Below are 21,447 nucleotides of genomic sequence, written 5' to 3'. Positions count from 1 at the left end.
ACATCAGGGTCTTTTCCAGGTAGTCTTCTCTTCTCATGAGGTGGCCAAAGTATTGGAGCCTCAGCTTCACGATCTGTCCTTCTAGTGAGCACTCAGGGCTGATTTCCTTAAGAATAGATAGGTTTGATCTTCTTGCAGTCCATGGGACTCTCAAGAGTCTCCTCCAGCACCAGAATTCAAAAGCATCAATTCTTCGGCGATCAGCCTTCTTTATGGTCCAGCTCTCACTTCCATACTTGATTAGATACCTCTTTTGCAAAATTCTGAGGAGTGCGAATTTCAAAGGCTCACACGTTTTTGCAGGTCCCTTACTGTTATGTGGGTCCACCTTTAATGAAATCCTTAAGGAATTCTTCGACCTACACCGGAATGGTTCTGGTAGTAGGTAGCATTAACAGGGAGTTTGCTTCCAAGTAAGTTCTTAAGTCTTGAGATGAGGTTGCACTTATTTTTTTTTTAAAAAAAACACAACCCTGAGCTTTTTATAATATAACCTGAGTGGTTGTGGGAGCAGCTAAGCCTTGTGGTAGGATATGAAAGACAGAAGCTTACTAACATCTTCCCTGAGTCTGTACAGACCCCACTTCTCTGCTGTTTTACATTTTTGTTTGCTGTAGTAAAAAAAAAATTAAAAAATCATCCTGTGATCTCATTTGAGCAGAATGCATTTTGTTCATTGGAGAAAGTCCAAAAGCAGGAGACCAACATTGCTGATAAGCTTCAAACTGCCTTAGAGATTAAGAACATCTCAAATGTCAGGCTGTGAAGTTTGGGATTTGACCCCTTGTAGAAGCTATAAAAACAACCCACTGGTTAAAACAAGCGTGGGGAACCTCAGATCCATGGGCCAAATGCAGCCCTAAAATTCTCACTGACTGGCCCCAGGCCACATGCCACACCAGCTCAGGCCCCCACCACAGGCACACAGCATGCCCAGAAGTTTGCTCATGAGGAAAAGTGACTTGCATAGAATCATAGAATTGTAGAGTTGGAAAGGACCCTGAGGTGACCCTAGTCCAACGCCCTGCAATGTGGGAATCACCCCTGAGCACTGGTCCTGCTAGCTAGGGATGATGGGCGCTGTAGTCCAAAAAAAGCTGGAGACCCAAATTTGGGAAACCCTGCTCTAGACTAAGACATGACTGTCTAAGGAACAGCTGGACTGAGCAAAAGGAGACAAGTAAAATAAGCCACTGCTCAAAATTTCTGCATATCCCACAGGGGAAGTTCAGGTTGCCTCATGAGCACTGAATCACAACCCAATTGATCCAGTTTATCCAAACTGATTGTTTCCCGTGTCCTCTTCCTCGCATCCCTTTCTAGCCAAGCAGCCCGGTGTCAAAGTAATACTCTACAGCTAACACCCCTATTGAGAAGCTGTAAGTCTGTTTTGAATTCTTTTAGGCCCTGCAGATAAATGAGGTTGTAGCACATTGTGACAGAGATTTTAATGAGTTTCTATTTACACCTAGACTTTCATTGTTGTTGTTAGGAGACTGAGAACAATTGTACAAGCCAAGACATGATGCAAGCTTAACACTTAGAATATATTAATAGAACTGGAATACTGTGGAAGTGTTAACAACTTTTATTATCTGTAGCATAATAAGGGGTAGGACCTGATACCATCAATGTCATTTTGTCTTCTGTTGAAACTTAATTTGATATGGTTCGTCACAAAATTATCCTTCGACTTTGCCCATTCTCTTTGTATCCACCTCTTCTCATATTTGAATAATGTAAGTGTTTCTTCAGAGGCTGCGTCCACATGGCAGCTTACTCCATTTCCCTGACGTTTCCCTAATTGTTAATTTCCACATAATGTTTCAGCTTTCACATGACATAAAAGCCACTCCTGGGGTGAAAAAATGGAATATAGTACATGTTTGGCGTTTATTTCCGTGCCATTTGATTCAACTGGGGAAAACCACATCTGTTTGCAGCCCCCTTAACCTAGAAAATTGTTGGGAGCAAAATGATGAAAATTGGGGCGGTATATCAGTAAACAGTTCTTCCCTGCTGTTTTCCTGGAAGAATCAGAGGGGAACAAAAGCAGGCATTGAGTAACAGTGTTGTCCAGTGATAGCTGGTTAAAGTGTGGTGCTGATAACACCAAGGTTACAGGTTTGATCTCCGTATAGGACAGCTTCATAGTCATGCATTGCAGGGGGTTGCACTAGATCAGGGGTGTCCAACAGGTCGATCCCCGGATGACTGTGGTCGATCATGGGATCCTTAACGCTCACGTTGTTTAGAATCATGTCTCCGCCCATTACCCCCCTCTGTCTTTCCTTGCGTCGCGTTTAGGGAGCGTTCCTTTGTTGCCTGCTGTAGCGCCGCGTTCGTCTGTTAGCGGTTGCATTATTGGTGAGTGTTTGTTTTAATTAAGCACACTTACTGTTTAAAAAGAGGGACATGGGTGGGGCTGTGGCGTAAACCACTGAGCCTAGCGCTTGACGATCAGAAGGTCGGCGGTTCGAATCCCCGCGACGGGGTGAGCTCCCATTGCTCGGTCCCTGCTCCTGCCAACCTAGCAGTTCGAAAGCATTTCAAAGTGCAAGTAGATAAATAGGTACTGCTCCGGCGGGAATGTAAATGGCGTTTCCGTGCGCTGCTCTGGTTTCGCTAGAAGCAGCTTAGTCATGCTGGCCACATGACCCAGAAAAACTGTCTGCGGACAAACGCCGGCTCCCTCGGTCAGTAAAGCGAGATGAGCGCACAACCCCAGAGTGGGTGACTGGGCTTAACTGTCAGGGGTCCTTTACCTTTTACTGTTTTAAAAAAGCTCAACTTTGACCTGTTCGCCCCCCCTCCCAAAATATCACTGCCAGGTTTTTTTCCCTCGGGAGTAGATTGCAGTCTCTTGGGAGCTGGATGTCCCTGCGCTAGATGTTCCTCAGGGTCCCTTCCAACTCTAGGATTATATGACATTAGTGTCACACTCCACCAGAGGCACCACCTTCTCAAGATGATTGAGGGGGCCCAACACAACATCCTGTCACACATACTCGACATTCTGACGTCTCTCTTGCAACATTCCGATGTCGCAAGGAGCCAGGGGGAAGAGCCAAATGCCCTCTGAACATTGAGGGGCCCCAGCCCCCTTAAAATAATGCAGGGGCCCCAAAGTGCCTTGGCCCCCAGGAGCTTATACCCTCTGCCGCTGGTGTGAATGAAATTTAGCTTGACAAGCTGGTATTTCAGCCAAAAACCACAGTTGCATAATGCAACAGGTAAAGGTAAAGGGACCCCTGACCATTAGGTCCAGTCATGACCGACTCTGGGGTTGCGGCGCTCATCTCGCTTTATTGGCCAAGGGAGCCGGCGTACAGCTTCCGGGTCATGTGGCCAGCATGACTAAGCCACTTCTGGCAAACCAGAGCAGTGCACGGAAACGTCGTTTACCTTCCCACCGAAGCAGTACCTATTTATCTACTTGCACTTTGGCGTGCTTTCGAACTGCTAGGTTGGCAGGAGCAGGGACCAAACAACAGGAGCTCACCCCGTCATGGGGATTCGAACTGCCGACCTTCTGATCGGCATGTCCTAGGCTCTGTGGTTTAACCCACAGCGCCACCCGTGTCCAATGCAACAGATACAGTGGTGCAAAAGGAATATTAGCAAATGGGACAGAATTGCCTGCACCATAATCAGGGGAACTAATGAAATATTCCCCATGTCTGAATGCACTCAGAGACTCTTGGGTCCAGGGACACGGTTTTTCCTGTTACTTTTCCATCTGTAAGAGAAATCGTTCATGTAAAAAGCCAGGAGTGGGGAAACTTCAAACGGCAGGGCCAAATTAAGCTCTCCAAGGGTGCTAGACTAGATGGTCCTTTAGTCTAATGCCATGGGGCCGTTCTTATGCCCTTCCAATGCCACCAACATTTAAAAACCAGTTTCTTTCCTTTTCCATTGCAGGCAAGGCAGCAAAATGGCGCAGTGTCTTCCCTCACCGTATCATTGTAAGCCAACAAGTTTATTTCACTTTTGACTTTTATTTTCTTTACCGTTGGCTATTTAATTACATTTGCTCCATCTTTCTGAGCCAGACACTCTGACACTTTAAAAATATTAGGTGTTATAAATTAGTATGATTTCCCCTCCCCCCCCCATCCTGAACTTGTCCTAACCTATCTTTAACTGACATATAATTCCACCTAATGTATATGGGCCAAGCTGTCTCATCTCGCAAGTTGTCACATCGGCTTGTTATAAGTGGCATAACAAGATGTTTTACAACCTGGAGGTGTTTCTGTTTGCAAATTAATATACGGCTTTAAAGGGGGGGGGAGTGGGGAAAGGAAGATTAATCAGATTAGGCAACTTCTTTTTAGGGCAAAATAATTTACCAAAAATAGAACAAAAGTGTAACTTGCTGTTGCTTGCTGCTTTTGCAAAAGGGCTCAGAGGAGCTAACTAATTGCCCAGAACAACAGATTGCATCACTTTTCATGTCTGGATGCCATTCTCAATACTTCCCCCCCCCTTTTCCATCCATTGTATCGTCAAAAGCTTTCTGGCATACATCCCCTGCACCAGAGAGCTCCACTGGGTACCTGCCCAGGCCACCCAGGCTGCGTCCGGTACAGTGCTAAGTAGCTATTTCCACTGGTGAAAGGGTTGATGCTTTCACAACAAAACTTTCCTCCCTCTCCTCCCCCTGTGTGCCCCCCCAAATCTGCTCCGGAGGCTCCCCAATCCTCTGCAGAAGATTTGGGAAGGGTGCTGGAATGTGGGGCAGGAGAGGGGGCACAAGTTCTGTGGTGCAGGTGTAAGTATTAGTGCATTGGATGCCTTCCCCTCCACCTTTTCTCCGGTGAAAATAGAGACGCCCTAAAGAAAAGCGGGACATTCCAGGATCAGATCAGAAACCAGGACAGCTTCTGTAAATCCAGGACTCTCCTTGGAATATACGGACACTTGGAGGGTCTGGAATACCAACACTGAGACTCTGAATTTTAGTCCCTTCAATCTCCCATTTTTCAAGGAATGTAGTAATCAGAGTCCAGTGTAGTGTAGTGGTTGAGAGCGGTAGACTCGTAATCTGGCGAACCGGGTTCGCTTCCCTGCTCCTCCACATGCAGCTGCTGGGTGACCTTGGGCTAGTCACACTTCTCTGAAGTCTCTCAGCCCCACTCACCTCACATAGTGTTTGTTGTGGGGGAGGAAAGGAAAGGAGATTGTTAGCCACTTTGAGACTCCTTAGGGTAGTGATAAAGCCGGATATCAAATCCAAACTCCTCCCCTTTTCTTCTTCTTCTTCTTCTGCTTCTTCTTCTTCAACAACAACAACAAACGAAAAATCCAGGTCTCATCTTCCAGGCTGGCTTCTGGACCTCCTCTGAAGAGACACTTACTGAGCACACTCCACTCCTCTGGAGAGAAGGGGAGGAGGAGTTGGTTGATAGGACTCCTGCTGGTTTTACAAGATACGCTTCTGCTCTTAATGATGAGGATAACTGACATCTGCATACAGCAAAAGCTGCATGTCTGGGGGGGGGGGGGGATCCACAGTTTAGGGGATACTACTGATAAAGGCCAGTCCTGGGCCACCACACTCACATGACCTTCTGAAGGTGGTGGAACTTCCAAGAGGACCCCATCTGCCCATCTTAACACACCAGAGGGTCTATAAGGATGGAGGTGTTCATTCTGATACAGTGGTATCTCGGGTTACAGGCGCTTCAGGTTACAGACACTTCAGGTTACAGACTCCACTAACCCAGAAATAGTACCTCGGGTTAAGAACTTTGCTTCAGGATGAGAACAGAAATCATGCTCTGGCGGTGTGGCGGCAGCGGGAGGCCCCATTAGCTAAAGTGGTACCTCAGGTTAAGAACAGTTACAGGTTAAGAACGGACCTCCAGAATGAATTAAGTTCTTAACCCAAGGTACTACTGTATTTGGGTCCTAAGTGGCTTAGGACTTTATAAACACCTTATATCTGTGTCTGCTTCAACCTGTTGTTTTTTTAATTTGTGTTTTGACTGTTCTCACTGTTCTCATTACTGGACCTTAGGAGGAAGGGCAGCAACCCCTCCAACATTTCTCTGGTGAAAATAGGGTCGTCCCATTCCATAATGATAATTTTACTATTTATACCCCACACACATCTTACTGGGTTGCCCCAGTCACTCTGAGCAGCTTCCAACATATATAAAAGACATAATGAAACATTTAAAAAAAACAAAAAAACCTTCCGTATACAGGATTGCCTTCAGATGGCTCAGGGGTCAGATAACTACATACATTCCAACATTTCTCCATTGAAAATAAGGACATCTTGAGGAAAAGTGGGACATTCCGGGATCAAATCAGAAACCAGGATGGCTTCTCTAAATCAGGGACGTCCCTGGAAAATAGGGACACTTGGAGGGTCTGAGGCAGGTTAACGACAACAAGAACAATGTGAAGACTGTGAATTGAGCCTAGAAAAAAAGAGCTGTGCAGTTTCTTTTTAAATTTCCCCCTCCCAGTCCATGTGACTACAGCTAGGTTTCGGGTTAAGTGGGAGCCTGTTCCCCATTTGCTCTCGGGTTTTTCTACCGCATTGTGTTATGGTTCTTAACACTCTTTTCATTGGGGTCCTTGTTTCAGAGGATTTATCTTGCCGTGAGAACCACGGTGTCTAATAAAGCAGGATGGAGAGCTCTGAATAAAATAAATAAATAAACCGTGCCAATCTCAGGCCAAGCCAGGAATATCCTGGGGGATATTTCATGCAGGCGCATTCATTTCTTTATGAATTCCAAATAACGTTATCGAATAAACCTGCAAGCTAACCCTGGTGCACATCACTTGCCCTGGCCCCAATGAGATCGACTCGCAGAGGATGTCCTTGGTTCGGGCGTGGAATTAATGCATTAAAGTGGTTAAGGCGCTTAGACGTTTAACGGTACTTTGGGCTATGTGTGTCCCCTAAGATGGATAGAAGGCCCAAGGTTATGGACAGCTGTTGAAAATGCAGCGCCTGTCATATTTCTCTGCGGCCTCAGTCACTTGGTACGCTATCAGTACAGAGTTCATTATTCCGGAGTGCTTTGGGACACCTTGAAAATGAAAGGCACTAGATCAAACCATCTTTCATTCTGCCGAGCCATTGTAGTACAAACTTTCTTCTCGGGGAACAATCCCTGCTGGCCTTTTCTCTGTCTGTTGAGTAAATTCGGTGGCTAATGTATCTTGTGTGCATTGACAGAATCAACACAGAAGCTATTGTTTTCGCCTTCTCTAGCATGAACTCAGCTCCCCCCCTCCCCCCCCCCGCCTTCTTTCTATCTAGGCAATCACAAAGAGCTGGACATGAATAAAAATCGCATATCAAAAGCCAATCCCTCTCCTTTCTACACAGGCAGGATTAAAACAACATCAGTCGAGGTCCCAAGAAAGAACATTCATTCGCTGGAAAGGTGGCAAATTAAAGCTTTAAAAAATCTGGGTGCTGGTTTTAAAAAGAGAAAAGAAATGATAATTAAAAAACAGTAAGTGCTACACACTTACCTGGGAGAAAGACATTCTGAACTTAAGAAGACTTGTTTCTGAGTAGATGCACATAGGATTGCTCTTGTGCATCTCCAAAACATAATCAAATGCACAAGATAAATAATCGTATGTACCCATATATGTTCCTGTATTGTAATCTTTGCGAAGCTGGTGCTCCCCTCCCCAATCGAGATGTTTTGGATTTTCACTCCGAACACCCAAGAGCCAGGGTGGCCAATGGTCAGGGATGATGGTAGTTATAGTCCAAAACAGCTGGAGAGAAGCGGGGTAGCTTAGTCCTGCACTACATCATGATTGCTCAAGACATGATGCTTTTTGTTGTGTGTCACTAAATCTAGTCCTGGTTATGTCTACACCAGCAGTTCCCAAACTGTGCTCCCTGGAGCACCTGGTGCTCCCCAGAGCACCTCCAAGTGCTCCGCGAAGAGATTGGAATGAAAAAATAAATAAATATGTGCCTTTGGCATAAGGGCTCCATCCATGCCGAATTTCTCTCCTCAAAAGTGCTCCAGAGCTCAAAAAGTTTGGGAACCACTGGTCTACACTATGGATTTACAGAGAGGTCCTAGATGTGAGGACTCAGAAGCAAGCTTAGTGTGTTCAATGGGAATTTCTCCCCCTATAGATATGTATAGCAGACTTCCCCAACCTGCTGTCTTCCAGATATTTTGGGTGGCAACTCCCATCATCCCTCTCCATTGGCTGTGTTTGGAGAAGGCTGCTCTAGTGGGAAACTTGAGGAATCTGACACGTGTGCATTTCTCGTACGAACCAACTTGGTCTTCAAGTCAGAAATTCTTCTCTAGCTTGGACTGGAACCCAAACCAGAGAGGAACAATTGGAGGAGTGGCACATAGTTTGGAATGCCGGTGGGCACTGCAAGAGTGCCAAATCGATATTCCAAATCGGGTAATTGTGAGTTTTGGTGACATCGCAAATAAGATCTCCACTTAAATCAGAGCAAAGCCTCTTTGAAAAGATTTCCCAAAACCGTTATCTGATGGAGAAATTGAAGCCTGCTGATCATGGTGGGTGCTTTTATAATGAATTCAGAGTCGGAAACCTTAGTGATTAATCACCAGCGGATAATCATGCCTAAAGTCCTCTCATTAGCTCTCATCTAATCGGCACTAAATCTCTGTGAGATTTTGATATCACGCGTTTCTCAACCAGATCGTGTTCCTCAGCCCTTGGCTAGATTTCTCCTTTCATCCATCATGTGCTTGCAAAGCACTCATAACTTTGTCAACTTTCGTTTTTGGTTCTTTATGCTGTGGCTTACATAGACAATGCACTGCAATTAGTGCACGCACACACACACACACACACAGCCCAACCATTACCTCTGGAGAAACAAGTAGACTTTTTGTACTATTAGCATTCAAAATAGCACACAATGTGGCAAAAATGTATAAATCTAAATCAAATAAGTGTTGGGAATGTAAAGAGAAAGAAGGTTCTTTTTATCATGTGTGGTGGTCTTGTAGTAAGTTTAAAGCTTACTGGAAATGATATATAATGAAATGAAAAGGACGTTTAAAATAACCTTTGTAAAAGGAAGAAGAAGAAGAAGAAGAAGAAGAAGAAGAAGAAGAAGAAGAAGAAGGAGAAGGAGAAGAAGAAGAAGAAGAAGAAGAAGAAGAAGAAGAAGAAGAAGAAGAAGAAGAAGAAGAAGAAGAAGCAGCTTTTCTTTTGGGAATTATAGGGACAGAACTACCTAAAATGTATACAAACTCATTCATGTATGCTACTACAGCGGCAAGTATGTTACCTGCCGAAAAATGGAAAGAAGAAGAAGTCCCAGCAAAGGAAGAATGGATACAAAAACTTATGGAATATGCAGAAATGGTGAAACTTACCAGAAGAATAAGAAATCAAGATAACAATTTTTTTTATTAAAAAAATCGAAATGGTTTACTGAATATTTACAGATAAATTAGAAACAGATGAAAACATTGACAGGATTATTGTAATAACCTGCAGTTTCGTAAGAGTATATATTTAAAGAAGATGAATAAATGAGCAAATTAAGTTAATTTGGCTATGCAGAATATATTAAAAACAAATTTAAGAAACTGTGGAAAGAGGGAGAAGGAAGTCATGTTTTGAAATGTCAAAATGATTGCAAAAGTGAAATGTATAAAATTAGTGAAATGTATAAACTTGGAAAGTATAAATAATTTTTAAAAACAAAAATAAAATAGCACTCAATGGGCACAATCCAAAGTCCAGCATATGTAAACCTCATTGGTTTCAGTGGGAGAAATATGTATGCCTATTTCACTACTGCATTGAAAGCAGTCACGAAATTAAAAGACGCCTGCTTCTTGTGAGAAAAGTGTTGACAAACCTAGACAGCATCTTAAAAAGCAGAGACATCACCTTGCCAACAAAGGTCCAAATAGTTCAAGCTATGGTTTTCCCTTTAGTGATGTATGGAAGTGAGAGCTGGACCATAAAGAAGGCTGATCGCCAATGAATCGATGCTTTTGAATTATGGTGCTGGAGGAGACTCTTGAGAGTCCCATGGACTGCAAGAAGATCACATCTATCCATTCTGAAGGAAATTAGCCCTGAGTGCTCGCTGGAAGGACAGATCGTGAAGCTGAGGCTCCAATACTTTGGCTATCTCATGAGAAGAGAAAACTCCCTGGAAAAGACCCTGATGTTGGGAAAGATGGAGGGCACAAGGAGAAGGGGACGGCAGAGGACGAGATGGTTGGACAGTGTTCTTGAAGCTACCAGCATGAGTTTGACCAAACTGCGGGAGGCAGTGGAAGACAGGAGTGCCTGGAGTGCTCTGGTCCATGGGGTCATGAAGAATCGGACACGACTAAACAACAACAACAACAGCCTTAGACCAGGGGAAGCGAATATTGGACTACAGTTCCCATGAGACTCAGCCAGTAAGGCCAGCATGAGGGATGATGGGTGCTGTACTCTCCCATCTGAAGGGCACGGTATTGACAGCCCCTTCCATAGACCTTTGGCTTGACAGATGTATTTATATCTGCAACGTCTAAGCCAAAAGAAAACAGCCCTGGATGTCAATTGCAACAACAATTTATTTTTTTAAAAAATCCTTCAAATGTCTAATCTGCCTTTTCAACTAGAGGAGCAGTTTAGAATGTCAATAAAAGCCATCATATTAAAACGTAATTAAAACCCAATTAAAACCATCACAGTGGTAATACCAAGGACTTAACTGTTCAAGCGATTCACAGTCATCATTTCTGCAGCTCCTTGTCGTCAGCAAGTTTTAAGGAGACCTTGTTTGTTTGTTTGTTTGTTTGTTTGTTTGTTTTAATCCCTTATCTTCTTTTTACAGCGTGTGTATAAAACAGGATCAGAACCCGTGGTGTGGCACCACCAAGCTAATTTAATTCATATTATGTATACATAAAATGTGCATGGTATTGGCTGGCTGCTGACTCCCCTCGCAGGCCTGCGAAATGACTTCTCTGTGCTTTGGCCGTTGACTGCATTCTGGACACAAGTGTGAATGAACTGGAGGTAGTAGGTGGGAGATTGATTCAGGCGCTGTCTAGAGTCTAGAGATGGAGGCACCTGTCAGTTTTCAATTCTCATTTTCCCCCTCCTTCCGTTCGCTTCTCCAGATTTCCAGACCAGTTTGCAAATTCTTTTTTAAGCCCTGGCGGAAAAGTCATCAGCATTTTTTGCTGGCTTTCTGATAGTATAGACACTTTGTATGCACCGTATTTTTCGCTCTATAAGACGCACCAGACCACAAGACGCACCTAGTTTTTGGAGGAGGAAAACAAGAAAAAAAATATTCTGAATCTCAGAAGCCAGAACAGCAAAAGGGATCGCTGCGCAGTGAAAGCAGCAATCCCTCTTGCTGTTCTGGCTTCTGTGTAGCCTGCATTCGCTCCATAAGACGCACACACATTTCCCCTTATTTTTTAGGATGGAAAAAGTGAGTCTTATAGAGCAAAAAATACGGTAATTTTTCATAGCGTACCCCTTTTTTTCTTTTCTTTTCTTTTTGGCAGATCAATTTCCCCCAAATATAACACCTTTTTGTAAGTTGTTTTTTGCTAACATGTGCATTTTTATGGACACAGTGTGCATTTTTTGTTCACGTTTAAGTGGCTGCATTGGCACAATATTGGAAGACGGAAGAAATACCATCAAAGGAACAATGGCAAGAAAAGCTGATGAACTATGCAGAATTGGCTAAGCTAACAGACAAACTACGATAGAAGGACAAGAAGGACTTCAAAAGAGTCTGGGAACCATTTACAGTTTATCTGCAGAAACAACAGAATGGACTGGATTCACTGGCAGGATTTGAATAAACTTGCACAATTTCATTTGAGTAACAGATATTTCAGAGAAATGACAATGGATTTTATTTTTGTGTAGGAAAAGCAGGATACGATAAATAAAACTAAATAACTCAGCAGAGGGGGAGTTGAGGGAAGTCCAGAGGAGGGGAGGGAGAATAATTGTAAACAACACGATGAATGAGATTTGTATCATTGTTATAAAATTCAAAAAATATTCAAAATAATAATAATAAGTGGCTGCATTGGACTCTCCTTCCTTGGAAGTTTTAAAGCAGAGGATGGGTGGCCATCAGTCATGTACATCTAACTGAGATTCCTGCATTGCAGGGGGTTGGACTAGATGCCCCCCAACTCTACAATTCTATGAAGTGTGAAAGGAATCAAATTTCTCCTCCTAGCCCCTGTTGTATTCACAGCCCTGGGTAGCCTAAAAAGAATTCATACACCTCTCCCAAATCTAGAAACATCTCAGCAATGCCCAGTGTCAGAGCTACCCTAGGTCCCAGCTCACAAAGGACCAACGCTGCTTCGTTGTTAAGTACAAAAGTCTTTATTGAAGTTCAGTTTCACTTCCAAAGCCGCAGCGCGCAGCCCCACGTCTCAACCGTTAGACCGCTGATGCTCCGTCTGAGTCTCCTCCCCCCTGACACCAATTTAAGATTCTAGCCTTGCTCCACCTTTTCCGCTGCTCTTTCCTCCTCTGGGTCCGCCTGCCCGCCGGGGTCTCGCCCTTTCTAGCCTCCTCTGACGCTGATTCCCCTGAGCCTTCTCCCTCCCTCCGGCGGGCTTTAGGAGCTGGTTCCCCATCCGGGTCTCCTGCTGTTCCGCGCGCCTGCACATTTGAACTTGGCGCGCGCGCCCAGCCAGCAGCTTTCCTCCTGACCGTTTCACTGCTGCTGTCACTGCTTCCCCCTTCGGGGGGGCTAGCTGCAACTGACCTCCCTTCCGTTCCTCCACTCTCCGATGGAGGCGTGGTCAGCCCTGACTCCCTCTCTGGAGGAGACGCTGGCCCTGACACATGTGACTCTTCCCCCCCACTACGCTCTGGTGGGGAAACTGGTCCCGATCCTCCACTGCTGTTTTGGGGTTCCCCTCTGGCTCCTTGTTTCTGGTGCATCCCCCCTGGGACCCCCCTTGCCCTGACCATCGGCGCCCCCTTCTGGGAATCTTCTGATTCGCTGGAGAAGCTCATGGAATCTCTCGGGCCACTGTCATACTCCCCTACTCTGCCCTCGGATTCTTCCCCTTCGCTCTCCAATTCCTCTCTCCCCATTGCTCCTGCTCCTGATTCCCTGACACCCAGGATCTGAAAAGGCTTATAATTATGGGTATCGAACCAGCAAACTTTGCATTATCAGCACCAGGCTCTAGCCAATTGAGATCTGCACGGGAGCAGTTTGGCCAAGTGAAATCTTACCATAATGAAGAGATGCAGGCATAAGATGTGAAATGTCTTATTCAGAGCAAGCATTTGAAAAAAATAATAATAATCCTGTTTTCAGTTTGCAGACCATAGCAAACTCAAGCCTCACGTGAGCAAACTCATTGGCTTTAACAAAAACAACAACAACCATAATTTGGTTGTGGATTCTGCAGGTCATTTAACTCCTTTACATCAGGAATGAGGAGCCTGTGGCCATTCCTGATGTTGTTGGGATCCCAAACGCCATCTGTCCCAGCCAGCATGGGCAATGATCAGGGATGGTGGGAACATAGGAAGGTGCTTTGAAGACCACATCCACATCATACATTGAATGCACTGTGACATCAGTTTAAACAGCCATGGCTTCCCCCAAAGAATTATGGGGGCTGTAGTTTGTTGAGGGTGCTGAGAGTTGTTCAGGTACCCCCATCCTCCTCCCAGAGTTCCAGTTCCCAGAGTTCCCTGTGAAAAGGGATTGACCATTGAACCACTCTGAAAATGTGGTTCAAAGTGGTTTCAGAGTGTCTTAACCTCCTGTTTATGGGTAATCAAGGCAAGTTGATTTGATTTCATTACACACTTGGCTTTCTGCAACACATCATGTTTTGACAATAATGATTAATAATCATAATTCAGAGAGAGAGTAGGGTTTTATATTATCTGGGTGACAAAGACATCATCTGAGCATCTTGAAATGACAAATGCTAAATTAAAGCTTAATTTGAAAAAAAATGTTTATGCGCTGGGTGAGTGAAGCAAAGTGCTTGCCCCCTCCCCTCTGTCTGCTTTTCACAATTGTACGGCTATTGTACTCAAAACAGAGAGGCAAGACACGTGGAACTGGAATAAACAAGGACCACGACTTTATTCATTATTACGAATAATGCCATAGATAGAGAATCTGTGGCCCCAGGTCCCCATGACGTTCCCTGTATCAGAACAGCACTATCAATAATAATATTGATAGCAGTGAAAAGACAGATACAAGACATCTGAAGGCAGCCCTGTTTAGGGAAGTTTTTAAAGTTTAATGCTGTATAGTTTTTTTAATATTCGATTGGGAGCCGCCAAGAGTGGCTGGGGAAACCCAGCCAGATGGGTGGGGTATAAATTATTATTATTATTATTATTATTATTATTATTACTATTACTATTACTATTATTATTATTATTATTATACAGATATACAGCCTAGCAAGCTGCAATATACAGCAGATAAACAAACTGCTACTCCTTCATTAATCTAGGGACCACCCAAATTTCATATTCCAGCCTGTCTTGCCCCAACAAATGCTAATAAAATAACAGGGAAAGGGAATTTTTTTCCGGCACGGCTGATGAAAATGTTAAGGACCAAGAAGGTGAGCATTATATCCAGCAGCTACAAATTACTAGAAACGTATCAAGTGTAGTAAAGGAAACAACAGGAAACACTGTCAATTGCATGCATTAATATTTTTATTAACCTGTAAATTCTACAATAGGCAACAAAGCTGCTGAATTAGTATTTAGGGGGCAGGCCTATGGCAATATCCACTGATGTGAGTGGCAAAGGATGCAGCAGGTCCCTGGTGCGGCCAGGCTACCCCAGCCCAAGTCCCCACGCCCAGAGCAGCCAGAAACAACACCGCTGGCTCCAGGATCCAGCCAGTCCATCCAAGACTGGTGGATCTGAAGCTGGCACAAGCCCTGTGGAGAGGGCAGCCCAGGAGTGTGACAAGAGAGAGGTGGACATGCACTGCATCCAAAGCCCCTTCATTGTGGCCACGGGACTCCAGGCACCCAGCATAATTTGCACTGGCAAAAAGGCGGGTCTAAGGAAAATCCTAGGGGACGCGGGTGGCACTGTGGGTTAAACCACAGAGCCTAGGACTTGCCGATCAGAAGGTCGGCGGTTTGAATCCCCGCGACAGGGTGAGCTCCCATTGCTCGGTCCCTGCTCCTGCCAACCTAGCAGTTCGAAAGCACATCAAAGTGCAAGTAGATAAATAGGTACCACTCAGGTGGGAAGGTAAACGGCATTTCCGTGAGCTGCTCTGGTTTGCCAGAAGCGGCTTAGTCATGCTGGCCACATGATCCGGAAGTTGTACGCTGGCTCCCTTGGCCAATAAAGCAAGATGAGTGCCGCAACCCCAGAGTCGGTCACGACTGGACCAAATGGTTAGGGGTCCCTTTACCTTAAGGAAAATCCTACCATAGAAGTCAATGGGGCGAGCCCAATGCTCAGAACTCAGGCACAAACTCACCAGGCAGCCCTAACATCCCCAGGCACTCTGAATGGGACATCAGGGCAACCTATCTCTGTATGGCCTCACAGGGCATCTACTCTCAACTGGGCTTGGGAAAGCTCCCCTGTAGGCCTCAGTTGCCATGGTGATGCCAAGTCCACCATATTGTGTTGCAGCTTTGTAAATTCCTGCTCTGCTGCCTCCGCTGGTGTTTCCCTGGTCTTCTGAATGGGCTCAGAATCTGATGTGGCCTCACCCAGCCTCTTTTGCACTGGCATGCGCCGTGCCAGCTCCGTATGGGTAGGGTTGCACTGTCGTTGACGTTACTTACAGCTAGGCTAGTTTGAGAGCAGGCACTGGTAGGCTTTGAGAAATACGGTTATTTAAATTATGGGATACGGCAATAATGTCGTGAATTTACCACTTGTGCGTACGTTAAGGAAGACAAATTGCAAATACACATAACGATAGATGCTAACTTTTTATTTGAAACTATTGGGATAAGAGAAGTAACGTGGCCATTGTGAAAAGCAAATTGTCTCACTTTATTGTCGTTATCTGCAGCGTATATACGAGGCATCAAATGCACTCTAAGTGTACATTATGACCTACCGACTTCATATTCTTGTTATTTTCATAAAAATCTAATAAAATGGAAATGGATAGTACATGATTGGTATCTGATTGATAGAGAACGGTGCTCCCGAGTGTCGTAAATGCGCATAGTTTCTGTAATATTTTCCAATGTACTTCTCAGCACGGTGCAGCATTATGGTATCAAAAATTACATTTGCCGATGGGGGTCATATAAATTGGTAGACAAGGTTTATGAGCCTGGGATGGATTGCATGGTGGTTACAAAGCAGGAGTTGAAAATATTACAGACACTTTACGCTTGCAATTAAATATATCATGAGAACATGCTTTGGTGTTTTTTTTCAGACCCATGATAGATTATGGGTAGCTGATGAAAAACCAACAAAGAGTATTGCAGCACTTTAAAGACTAAACCATTTATTGTGGCGTAAGCATTCACTGTGTTGAATCCACATCATCAGATGCAAGCAGACTCTAGAAGCTGATGCCATGATGAATGTGTTCGGGAGTGATCCAAATCCAGGATCCACCAAGGATCTCTTGCTCAGCTAGGATCTCTTGCTCAGCTGCCTAATTTCATGCACAGCTAGGCTATGCCACACATAAGCCACACATCCCAGCTGGTAATAAGTAAGCAGACTGGAAGATCGTATGCCGGCGTAAATGGACATTTGGTGGGAATGGAACAGGGCTGGGGATTCTAACTATACTTGGATTGCTCTGCCTGTCTTGAAAGTGCAAGAAGACTCTCTGTTGGTTTTGCAGCAAGAGAATGACAAGGGTACCCTTGTGAAAGTGGGCTGCTAAAAGAATTGGTACTCCACTCTTAAAGATGTGCTGAGCACACAACAGCTTGCGTCAACATAGCCTCAAAAATTGAGGCAAAAGAGATGGCTGCATTCTGCTAAGCTGCGTCAAAAGCAAATTGAAGGGAACATGTAATCAGCCCTACTGGGTCTTCAAGGACTGGAAGCAATGTTCTATCCAGTTCAGCATCATGCCTCCTACAGGGTCTGGCCAACCAGATACCTCTGTGGAGCTTATAAGTAGGGAGGAAAGCAATTGCTATTGCTTGATGTTGCTCCCTGCTGCATTTGAACATCTCCCATCCTCTGTAGAACTCATACCTAGGGATGTAAGAAAGCATCGATTGCCGTTCCAGTCTATGTTTGTCGCATGCAGCACTGTGCCTGTTCTGCTGCAGTTCAGCTTCCAACAAAACATGATTTGGCTTGCTGTCCACCATCACAGGATTTTACATGATGACATTATAGATGTATGATCTGTATTATTTTATTGCTGCTGTTGCTGCAGGTTTGTCATGGCCTTTAGAACAATAAACTTATATTAATTGACTTGTAGGATCTACTGTACCTTCTTTTCTTTTTTTAGTAGGTCTAGCTAGCAGAATCAGGTGCAAGATGGTGGCTCAGCTAGGTAGACATCCTCTAAGTATTAAGGAACGTGATGTCTCTGAGCACATGCTCAGCACATGGATATTTTATTAGTACCAGAATCAAGCGCACAAGTCCTTTTACACAAAAATCCACTCCTGGGTGTGTCCCCCCCCCAGCCATTCATTTCCAGGAACCTAATTTAATTTTCTTAATTGTTGCCATTGCTTGACAATTCTTGACGATCTACTGCAAATCACCCAGAGATCTACTACACAAGAACCCAAGCCACCTTCTGCCCAGGTCTGTCCTAGGTCAACAAGACAGATGCATGAATAAAAGTGTCTCATAGCACGTTAATCCAATATCAGTTCCTCCAGCTTCTGTAAATTGTGTACTCGCACTTTCAAAAAGCTTTCAATAATGTCCCTCACCAATGCATCTGGAGTAAGCTTAGCAGTCAGAGGATAAGAGTATAGGTCCTCTTACGAGGGTAAGAGGATAGGTCCTATTATGGATCAGTAACTAATCTAAGGATGAGAAAGCAGAAAGTAGCAATTAGTGGAGTGAGTGACAAGGTTTATTGAGAACACCATATTGTCAGAATGGTAAAAGAACAACGAAACTGGGAGGAGCTCCAAAGAGATCTTTGCAAGCTGAATGGGCAGGAAAAACGGCAAACAATTTTCAATGTTAGCAAATGCTAAGTGATTTACATTGTACACTTTCCCCCATAAAACACAGTGTGTGTGTGTGTGTGTGTGTGTGTGTGTGTCCCAGCCAAAGCTGCATGGCGAAATCAAACACATATGCAATCTGATTGATAGCTATGTTCTCATCCACATATAAGTCCAGGCCTTGCAAATGAGGTTGATTCCCTTCCGAATGCATTCCCAATTTTTCTCCTCCATCCCTACTGTAGAGTATACAAACACAGGGGTTTTAAAAAATAAAAATAAAAAAATATTTGCACTGTGCTTGCTACCAGAACGAAAACCTGCTTGGCATGCCAAGATGAAACATTTCTCTATCAATAGCTAGAGAACACACAAACAAATTCTAAGGCCACGTCTACTCCAGGGAAATCCGCGCAGGTCAACTGCACGCTGGCTGCCTTCCCTACCATTTCAGCGCCTTCCTTTGTGGATTCCGGTCACATCTCCGCTCTTTTGATAACTCTCTCACTGAAAAGTCACCTTGCATGCTTCTTTCAAAACCTTGCTGCTTGATTCTCCCTTTTCAAAAAAAAAAAAAGAGCCCCAAATAAATAAATAAAAATCCCAAATCTATTGCTAAGCTCATTTCTATTTTTTTTCCCCTTATTTGTTTGCGGGAGAATTGTGCTGGCATCCAAAAATACAGGCGCGTTAGGTCTATAAAAAAGTCCGCCGGCTATTTACATGACAAATCTTATGAGCCCTGAGAAATAGCAGGGAAGAAATAACCAAGGGATTATGTCAGATGAATGGCTAACCGATATACATTGCTCAGACAAGGAGCGTCCATTTCCCAACCCCTCCGGTTCATTTCAAATTCATTTTGCTGATAAGAAACATGAGTGCATGAGAGTCGGTGGGAATGTGGCATAATACGTCTGCATCTGCTTTTCATCCAGACAAAAGACACAGGGATGAAAAATGCCGCACGTTAGCCACAGAACAGTAATCTGTTATGCTAATCGTTTCACCACTGTCCTCTAGAAATCCGCTGTTTGTCAGCTCCTAAGCACAGCAGTTACTTCTCTCCTTGCAATGGGTATGTTGGCAGGCTTGACCCTTTAGCCCACATTAAGCCCGTAAATTTATTGGACTATTGATTGTCAGGATGCGCTCAAAGTCCAGCCTTTGTTTTTGTTTGTGCTTTTAGAGAAGCACAGCCCTTAATGGTTTTTCATAAAGGAATCCATCTTGCGATTCCAGTATCTTAGGTCAGGTTCTAATATCGCTTGCTGCCCCAGGAGGGAGGGCTAAGTATTAGATTATCCAGGGGTCAGCAAACTTTTTCAGCAGGGGGCAGTCCACTGTCCCTCAGACATTGTGGGGGGCCAGACTATATTTTTGGGGGGAGGGGAGAATGAATTCCTATGCCCCACAAATCACCCAGAGATGCATTTTTTTAAAAAGAACACATTCTACTCATGTAAAAACACACTGATTCCCGGACCATCCACAGGCCGGATTTAGAAGGCGAATGGGCCGGATCCGGCCCCAGGGGCCTTAGTTTGCCTACCCATGGATTATGCAGTGGTTACTTCAAGACTGGGGTGAGACCTTGCCAGCATATAACACATGCGCTCAGAGACGACTTGCACTGGTTGCCAGCTTGATGCCAAGAGAGTGTATTCAGAAAGAACTCATTCAGGTGTCCTACATGCCAGGAAACGAAATTCCTGCAGATCTGTTAAGGTTGTTAACAGAGAACAACTTAGGGTTTATGTACAGCGGTTGCAATTGGGTTGAACCACAGGTGATACAGGTTACACAGAAAGGGGGAGGATGTTACAATATTCCGTTCCACCTTAACAGATATGTGGAATTGTTGTATGTCACATGTCTGTTTATATTCCAGCACAGCTTGCTGGGAACTTCCATTGTGTGTATACCTTTTGCTTATGTCTGCTTGCTCGGACACAAAGGGGAGAAGACATGTTTTTCCCTTTGTCCTGATGCTGAATAAAACGCCTGTACATATGCTTTACACAGCCTCTATCTGCCCTTCTGTTGCAAAGGGGCTTTTTTGTCTGCTGGTATGCGTGCTCACCTTCTGAAAGGTTCTGAAGCTCAAGTCACATTTACATGCTGATCCAAGGACCAGAGATTGATCAGCTGCCGGCCGGTGGGCTGGAGCCAGCTGGGGGCCTGCCAATTGCCCCTGTTCCCTTGGACGCATCCCAACAGTTACTTGGGACCAGTTTACCTGTGAGATTTGCTCCCCACCCCCTTGACCATTGTTACAGATGCCACATAATACCCTTTCTGCATTTCTAAGCACTGGGTCATTTAGTGTGGCAGCACCTGCACTTTGGAAGTCCCTGCCTATTGAGATCCGGCAAGTGCCCAAGTGTCCCTCCCTATTTTCCAGGGACAGTCCCGGATTTACAGAAGTCATCCTGGCAGTGGCGGAGGAAGAGGAGTAAGGGGGGAGCACACCGTCCCCAGCGGCGCAATCCCGGTGGGTGCCATCACCGCTGCCCCCTCCTGCCCACACTGGGTGCCACGCCACTGCGGGCAGCGCACCACACCCTCAGGATGCTCGCCACGCCCCTGTGGGCGGTGCACCATGCCCCCGGGATGCACGCCAGCCAAGCCCCCGCCTGCTCTCCACCCCCCGGTGCCGAAGCATGAAGCTCCACCACTGCGTCCCGGTTTCTGATATGATCCTGGAATGCCCTGTTTTCCCTTAGGACATCCCTATTTTCATCGGAGAAAGTTGGAGGGTATGGAGTTCTCCAACCCCCGAGCCATCTGAAGCCAGCCCTGTATAGGGGCGTTTTCTTGTTTTTTTAATGTTTCATTATGTTTTTTATACATGTTGGAAGCTGCAAAGAATGGCTGGGGAAACCCAGTAAGAAGTGTGGGGTATAAATAGTAAAATTGTTGTTGTTGTTAAATAGGCTGTCCCTATTTTCATTTGAGAAATGTTGGAGGGCATGGGCGCCTTCAGTACACTCTTTTGAGTGTGTGCTTTTAAAAAATCTGTTTTAGCAAGCCTTCCTAGACATGTAGAATGTTGACACGTTCTTTAATCAATTTTCTTTTAGCTTATTGTTGATTTTAATTGCTTTCTGAGTTTGTCTTTTTTTTGTCTTTTTGTAAACCACTTTGAGGTTTTTGAGGGTTTTTTTTAAAAAAACAAGCCCTCTACACTAATAAAATTAGTAGTAGTAGTAGTAGTGTTGAGTGGTTTGAGTTAGTTAATTTGGACTATTGGTATCCAAAGGGTCTGAGAGATAGCCGTGTTGAGAGTGGGGAATCCCATAAATCGAAAAT

General features: G+C 44.7%; 1 long non-coding RNA gene across 1 annotated transcript; it reads left to right on the top strand.

Annotated features, from left to right (window-relative positions):
- Nucleotides 1-3,054: 3,054 nt before the first annotated feature.
- On the top strand, nucleotides 3,055-7,448 carry LOC310761715. The gene is made up of 3 exons (XR_014547688.1): nucleotides 3,055-3,239; nucleotides 3,922-3,965; nucleotides 7,286-7,448. It is a non-coding gene; the product is annotated as an uncharacterized lncRNA (long non-coding RNA).
- Nucleotides 7,449-21,447: the final 13,999 nt, after the last annotated feature.

The sequence above is a fragment of the Podarcis filfolensis genome (assembly GCF_964270895.1).
Source record: "Podarcis filfolensis genome assembly, chromosome: 4".
NCBI lineage: Eukaryota > Metazoa > Chordata > Lepidosauria > Squamata > Lacertidae > Podarcis > Podarcis filfolensis.
The sequence above is the reverse complement of the archived record's forward strand: the minus strand, read 5'-3'. Positions and strand labels throughout refer to the sequence as shown.